General features: G+C 32.3%; 1 long non-coding RNA gene across 3 annotated transcripts in view; it reads left to right on the top strand.

The window, feature by feature from the left end:
- The first annotated feature begins 304 nt into the window (after positions 1-304).
- The window catches only part of LOC117410676 (uncharacterized), a 28,009-nt gene continuing 20,651 nt past the window's right edge, over positions 305-7,662 (top strand). For all 3 annotated transcript variants that reach the window (XR_004545717.3, XR_009328931.1, XR_009328930.1), the window contains exons 1-2: positions 305-734; positions 6,445-6,548. This is a non-coding gene — a long non-coding RNA (uncharacterized LOC117410676). The remainder of the gene's footprint in view (positions 735-6,444; positions 6,549-7,662) is intronic.

The raw sequence follows: 7,662 nt of genomic DNA, 5'->3' as shown, positions 1-7,662 counted from the left end.
TAGGAATTAGAATGACATAAATTAGTATGGATAGCATATCATCTGTAAATGGGGATGCATTGATGTTTTAATGTCAAACATTCCTGTTTATAATTCTGGTCACTGTGCCTGACATCACTTCTGCAATTACTCCATTGAACCGGAAGGATTTTTTTTTTTTTGTCAGCCTACGATTCAGCAATGATAGACAAACAGAGTATTTCCCTACTCTCTCTCTCTCTCTCTCTTTCTCTCTCTCTCTCTCTCTCTCTCTCTCTCTCTCTCTCTCTCTCTCTCTCTCTCTCTCTCTCTCTCTCTCTATAACCAAACATGTTTAATTTTGTAACTAATTTAGGTTGAGAAATTGCGTAATACATTTATTGGAAATAATAATAATAATAATAATAATAATAATAATAATAATAATAATAATAATAATAATAATAATAATGTATATGAATACAGCTCTACTAAAATGAAAGTAGATACAGTTCACAACAGTCTACATGTCATCAGCACAAACGTGCGCTATTGTACTGCGACATACGCATATTTGGAAATAGGGTTTTACACTCCCGGAGCGAACAGTAGAATGGCATTCAAGCAACTGAGTAATGACTCTAACACAGCTCAGTAACTGTCGTTGGCTTTCACAGGAATTAGCTGTCTTAAGGGTTGGTTGGGCATTCATACAACTGGGATGCGTGCTTAAGATATTTATACTGACAGCTAGGCTACAGTGAAATACATGTAAGGTAGGTTACCTTTTTGCAATTCGTGAGACTTTATAGTTTAGTGGAACCTCGGCATGTATAGGGTTTACTTTCCCACAAGGGTGACCTACGGTTTCTAAAATGCCAAGTTACAAGACAGACAGTATGCTACCGTTGATCTCCGCCATACTCCGCTGAGTACATTTTAGCCACCTGAGCGCTACTTTTAAAACCTGACTATTTAAAAATGTTTTTAAAAAGACCGATTAGAGGCGCTCTGTATGGGTTAATAGTTAAAGTGTATCTGACTTACCTTCTCGTCGGATATTATTATTATTATTATTATTATTATTATTATTATTATTATTATTATTATTAAAAATATAATTAAACGATCAAATTGTACCTAACGATGCAATGGTATAGCTGCTGATCTGGGGATAAGTGACTATAAAACGCAACAGCTGCCGCGTTTCTGGCACTGAGAAGGATGTGACATTGTCCTAAGAAGGTGCATTTTTTCAAAGCTGCTGCTGGTTGCTATAGTGAGGAGTAGAAGGGAAACAACGGCGCTCACGTCAGCGCTCCCTTTGCCTCTTCTTAAATATCTAAAGGCTCTTTTAAAACGCCTTGCTAATACGGACAAAGCATCGGCAAAAAGCAGGGGCATTGTAGGAAAGCAGGGTTACGGTTAAACAAATACTACTTCTAGCTGAAATCCAGTCAAAATATATTTTACACGACGCTATTGCCAATTAAAGTGGTCGTCATTATTGAAAACTGATTAAAACTAAAAAAATAGAATTATTATTGCACAATGATATGCTGTAAGGGAATATATCATCTTAAAAAATGTCGTTCTAACGCTTGTATTTAGGTTATATACAGACCCATTCCTTCACAGAATACTGAACAGCACAGTCTTCTATTGGGTTCAATATAAAACAAAGGTTCAAAATATGAAGCGCCGCATATGGTTATTTACCACGGGGGTTATTTCTATAATGTAACCGCCCAAATCCACAGTATAAAATGATAAAATAGCCATCAACTATAACGTTTTAAAAGTTTTTAAAAACTGTTTTGGAATGTATGACCACAGCAATAAAACAAATTAACTGATGTTGTGCAGAGGATGTTCTAGGCATTGCTGGGTCTATGTTGGGTCTATGTTGGGGCCTGAATCTGCAGTCACAGAGCCAATCACAGATATAACCATTTTTGTTCTTTAAAAGGGCAGTACAATTGCTAAAATCGTAATTGCTTGTTTTCATTCTTTCTAGAAAACACTTATAATTTAATGAACCTGATAGTAATTCATTATTGTTTTAATTATATTTGTTCTCCAAAACCCATACAACTTGAATAAAGAAAACTTTTCAAGATATAGTTAGTTGCATAATAATGATAACGGATTTAAAAAAATCTCCCAAATCAAGAGAACATCTGTAGTAATTAGGTTATAATGAACAGAATTACTAAATAGCAGCAAAGTATTTAACACTGCGTGTTAAAAGAAAAGCAAAACACATTATTTTAATAGTCTAATATGCAAACTAGGGGTCGTTCAATTACATGGTTTAATAATGCATACATGATGCGAATCTTGTTTTGGACGGGTAGGGCTGCTGTAATTCATTCAATAGACCTGTGTGTTCTCATACTGTACGATCTATTGCTATGGTTCAGAAACCCCTGCCAAACTACATTTAAAAGAATAAAAATTAATGACAGAACCTAAGCGGTAAATTAACAGTAATTATATGACCTGCATGTTGTAAAGATTCAATTTCTTATGCCCTAATTAGATAACTGTCTCCCCATACATCAAGCCATTTCCCCTTTCTAGATTTCCATACAAGAACACGGTTATGCAAAAAAAAAACAATTAATTGCATTTTATGAATACATAGCACGGTTTAAGCCACGAATAGTCAAACAGTTAAACACTTTTTAAATGTGAAGATTTGTAACTTGTTTGGCGTATGGCTTCTCGGTTTATATTAACAATTGCACATTATTTTTCTTTCTGACTGCCATCATATCTAAAGATTCAGTAATTGGGGATGTGATAATTTCGATTATAAGACATCAGCTTTATTTATTATTCTTTTATTTAAAATGTTATAAAAACGTTTAACAATTCAAAATGCTACTACTGTACTATTACCAATAAAGGAGATATCCTTAAAGAGGCAAGTGTATACAATCACATGAGATCAAATCTAATGGTCTACCTGTATATGATTAGTGTCATACATTCCAAAGTCAAGGTAGAAAACGAGTGTAATTATACTTTAGTTACCATTTATCAATATTTACTACAAGCACTATCGCACATGACTGTGAGAATACATTAACAACATGAATTCAACAACCTTATTTTCCTGATCATGTCATTTTGTTGTAACATTTAATAAAGAATGTAATAATGTAAGCACAAGCTATAGTCTAATGTACCTGTATTTTACTGCAACGAAATACTGAAGAAATAGTTAAGATTTTTTTTAAAAAATCCTCTCCATCACAATACAACAGTTCAAATAATGTAACCTTTATAGTCAATTTATCTTAGAGATCTTAAACATTGAAAATAATATTCGAAGGGCTAAAATCACAACTATCAAAATTGTTTCACCAACGTTTTATTTATTTTTTTATTTTATTTTTTTGCGCCGGTAAACGCCTTGTGAAACCCGGGAATGTTTGTATCTGAAGTTTTGTGAATAAAGTCCTGGGCAATACTTACATTCAAATGACAAACTTAACAACAAGTTCCTTTTCAGGGTGGACAATTTCCAGCGTCTATGTGGTTAAAATACACATGTAATTACTTAAGGAAGAGTGGGTTCCTGTTTTTTCTAAGTGTGTCAATTAGCTGCATTTTAGGTGGAGAATATTTTATTTAGTTTTTACATTTTTTTAAAGCTTTAAGTTATATCTTAAACAAAACATCTCAGCTGTTGCCTTTTAATGATCTCATGGTACCGATATTTTCAAAACCGCTTGGAACATAGAACTATTCCAAACACTAAAAATCACACTTTTCCCAGAATGACCATGTTAGAATATAAACATTTAAATCACTGTATACCCTGTTACAAACAATTCTATAAAAAATACGAAAAAAATACAGCAAAGTATGGACTGTTTTGTTCTGTTCTTAACACAAATGTCAGAACTTTTACCGAAATGTACCATCATAATAAGTTTGCACTTTATTTGTAGCAGGAGACCCAAACTGCGAACTTGGCAGAACTTGCAATAAAATAAAATAAAAACAAGGTCTCAATGAACCTGTTGAGTTTTTTTTTACTCTTTACAACACTACCTTATTGACCTTTTGTGTCAATTACAGTATATATATATATATATATATATATATATATATATATATATATATATATATATATATATATATATACTGTATATATAAAGGCTTTTAGAGCTCGCACCTCGAGTTGCTTACCATCGGGTTCACAACATAACGCCAAAACACCTTAATCATGTAAACTATTCCGCATGCTGATAAATAACTGAAATGTCTCGTAGCTTTAATTTTTTGGAATGCACCATGTTTTTCAACTTTTCTCTAAATAAATACAATGTTTTTTTTTTATATGATCTAGACATGTCACCATAAATATATACATTGTTTATTCTAACTCTTAATGTCGTACTTGATCAGTATTTTATTAGCACCGGTATCTGTATATAGACCGGACAGCCTATTGTTGTGACGAACCACGGTTACAGTAGCGACTCAAAAGCAAAAGGAACACAAAAGTTCAGCTGCGAACCTTTTTTCCCCCTGGATCAAAGCGGATCAAATCGGAGTAAGAGAGAATAGACTTTTCCTCTGAGACCTTATTTCCATAGTTTATCTACAAAATCTAATTAACTTTTATAAAATCACAGTTAATAGAAAGCTATTTAAGTTAACAGTGCAATCAATCACAGGCTGGGACAGTAAACGTTATTAAAGTAATATGCGTATAGGCCTGATCTAGGGCTGGGGTTAGCAATGGGATCTTTATTAAACCTACTCCAATGCTTCTTATCAATGCAGTATGAACTGCTTTTAGACCTTATTGTATATCACTATTTTTTTTTTTAATATATACAACACAAGAAATCAAGTCCTGGTCTTAAAGACAAAGTTTAAAGGTTTTTCAATTGCTGTAACAACATTAACTTTGCAAAGTTAAATAGTATAGGGAAATGTTTGTGTGTGTGTGTGTGTGTGTGTGTGTGTGTGTGTGTGTACTGTATATATATATATATATATATATATATATATAGAGAGAGAGAGAGAGAGAGAGAGAGAGAGAGAGAGAGAGAGAGAGAGAGAGATGCAGTTAACCTTTACCAAAACAACCATAGCCTAATAATAATAATAATAATAATAATAATAATAATAATAATAATAATAATAATAATAATAATAATAAATAAGCTGCATGTACATGAAAAGAAAGAGCCTACCTTTCATTGAATGATAAAGTTAGTTTAATGTTATTTAGGATGTCCAGAGACAAAGACTAAAATTAAAATAAATTAACAAAAATGTTACAAACAACACGTTCCAATGTTCAGTGTAAAGGAAGCTAGCCAAACCCAATGCGTGTAATATAAGACGCTGTGCGAGCATGGAAACGAGTTGCATGCAACAGGTTAACTTAGTGTAATGTCTGTTTTTAACTTTATTCTAAACGTCGAAAGATCGATTAAACATAAAAAAGAGAGTAGATTAGAAGTATACTGTCAGGTATTGTGTAGAATAATCATAAGAACAAAACGTTTCCATAATCTCTTTTATACTGTTATACATGTTCTATAGTTCTGTATTATTATTATTATTATTATTATTATTATTATTATTATTATTATTATTATTAGTAGTAGTAGTAGTAGTCGTAGTAGTAGTAGTTGTAGTACTAGTGATAGTATCGTTGTAGTTTTAATAATAATAATAATAATAATAATAATAATAATAATAATAATAATAATAATAATAATAATAATAATAATAAACTCTACTGATTGAGTCATTGTGATCGTTGTTTAAAAAGCATTTAATGGGGTTGTGAGCAATTATATTGGACATTAAAACATGAAACACAAATAAATCATAGTGTATGCAATTATGTCTCCTGAATTAGATTACATATAATAATGTTTATTTACACTAAACACGGCAGAACTGGCTGCTGGACCTGTAATTACCTTAACATTGCTGCTTGAAGTCTTAAGTAGTTCATTTACTGAAACAATCAAGTTAAAAAATATTGCAAATGGCTATCTGTTAATGCAGGATCTGTAATTAGTTACGAGTTTTATTATGTTTGCAGTTGTATTGAGCAGGTAGGGAAACAATGGACATACATATTATTTTGTGCAAACCCTAAAACCTGACAATCTGTTAACATGCAACTGAAGTTAGAATAAAAATAACAGCAGCCCATGTATTCTGTTCTCTCTGTAATTAATGATGCAAAATTGCTAGATTATTCAGATTAGTTTTAATACTCCGTGTCCTATTCAGAAGTGCTAAGGCAATGAGAAATTGGATGAGAGAAATTAGATCCTTAGCTGTGAGAAAGCAAGAAGAAAGACTTCATTTGTGAAAGGTGCAGCAAGCTGTTCCGAGGGGCTTCTTGCTAGTTGTTGTATTCCTTGTACTTCCCTCTGATTTGCCTTTGTCTTTTTGTACTTGCTTCACAACAAAAATAACACTTTTTTTTTATTCGAGTTGCAAACCAAAGGAGCCGTTGCTGTCACATAGCACACCAACATGATGAGATTAACACAAACTTCAACAAATCATATCGTACTACATGATGCATCTTTACTAAGGTATGTCGTTTCACCTTATATATATATTATTTATTTATTTATTTATCTGTTTGTTTGTTTGTTTGTTTAATGTATTTCATTAGGTTGTTAATGTGGTATATTTATGTAAAATAGAACAATAACAGTAGGATTTAGCAATGCATACCATCCATGTATTATGGTAATACATTATGTGTCTTTCATCTCATACAGCTTGAGATTCTTTGATGCAGTTTTTTTTCAGTGTTGTTTCACTGACACATCTAATCAACCATTTGACATGATGAAGGACCAGGTTTATCAAGGTGTTTACAATAAAATGCTGTTTGCACCGTTTTTTGGTTACATAAAATAAAACGTCTTAGGTTACCAAACTAGTAACAGACAACTTTGTAATTTGAAGGACTGTGGCATAGTAAAGAAAGCAACAATAGAAGATTTATTTTCTTTGCCAAAAAAGTACGCTTCGTTTTGGTGTAAAACCTACTCAACAATGAACCCAAATTGTTGTATTGGATTATGTAGATACACTTTCATTCTTCTTTTCATTATGATGTTTGCATACCACTGATTGCACTATAATTAATCTTTAAAATATTACAGCGATGAAGGCATTGACAATACAGAATATTATAATAAAAAGAATAATAGCAGCTTAGTAACCCGATACAATAAGAAGACCACTCTGGGTGTAATGTGTAAAGAAAGATCTATATTATTTTGATTTGCAGACACACACCAATTTAACAATTCACAAAATACATTCCAAATGTACATAACATATTTACTGAAAGTTGCCTAATTCATAGTATTAGTATAGAGATCCAAGTTATTACACAACGTGGGTCATATAAAGTATCAATGTTTAATAACTGAATTTAAGTCATCATCATGTTGTTGAGGCTGACACCCTGGGATCCTTCAAGAAGCTGCTTGATGAGATCCTGGGATCAATAAGCTACTAACAACCAAACGAGCAAGATGGGCCGAATGGCCTCCTCTCGTTTGTAAACATTCTTATGTTCTTATATGTAGCTGCTATTATCTGTTCCTTGCAGAAGGAAATACTTCACACCTTCTGTGCAGATCAGCTGCAAGACCTGCAAGACATTGCACCTCTCCTTCACCCCCACCA

The sequence above is a fragment of the Acipenser ruthenus genome, chromosome 6 (assembly GCF_902713425.1).
Source record: "Acipenser ruthenus chromosome 6, fAciRut3.2 maternal haplotype, whole genome shotgun sequence".
In the NCBI taxonomy this organism is placed as follows: Eukaryota; Metazoa; Chordata; class Actinopteri; order Acipenseriformes; family Acipenseridae; genus Acipenser; species Acipenser ruthenus.
This window is presented reverse-complemented; position numbering and strand designations above follow the sequence as displayed.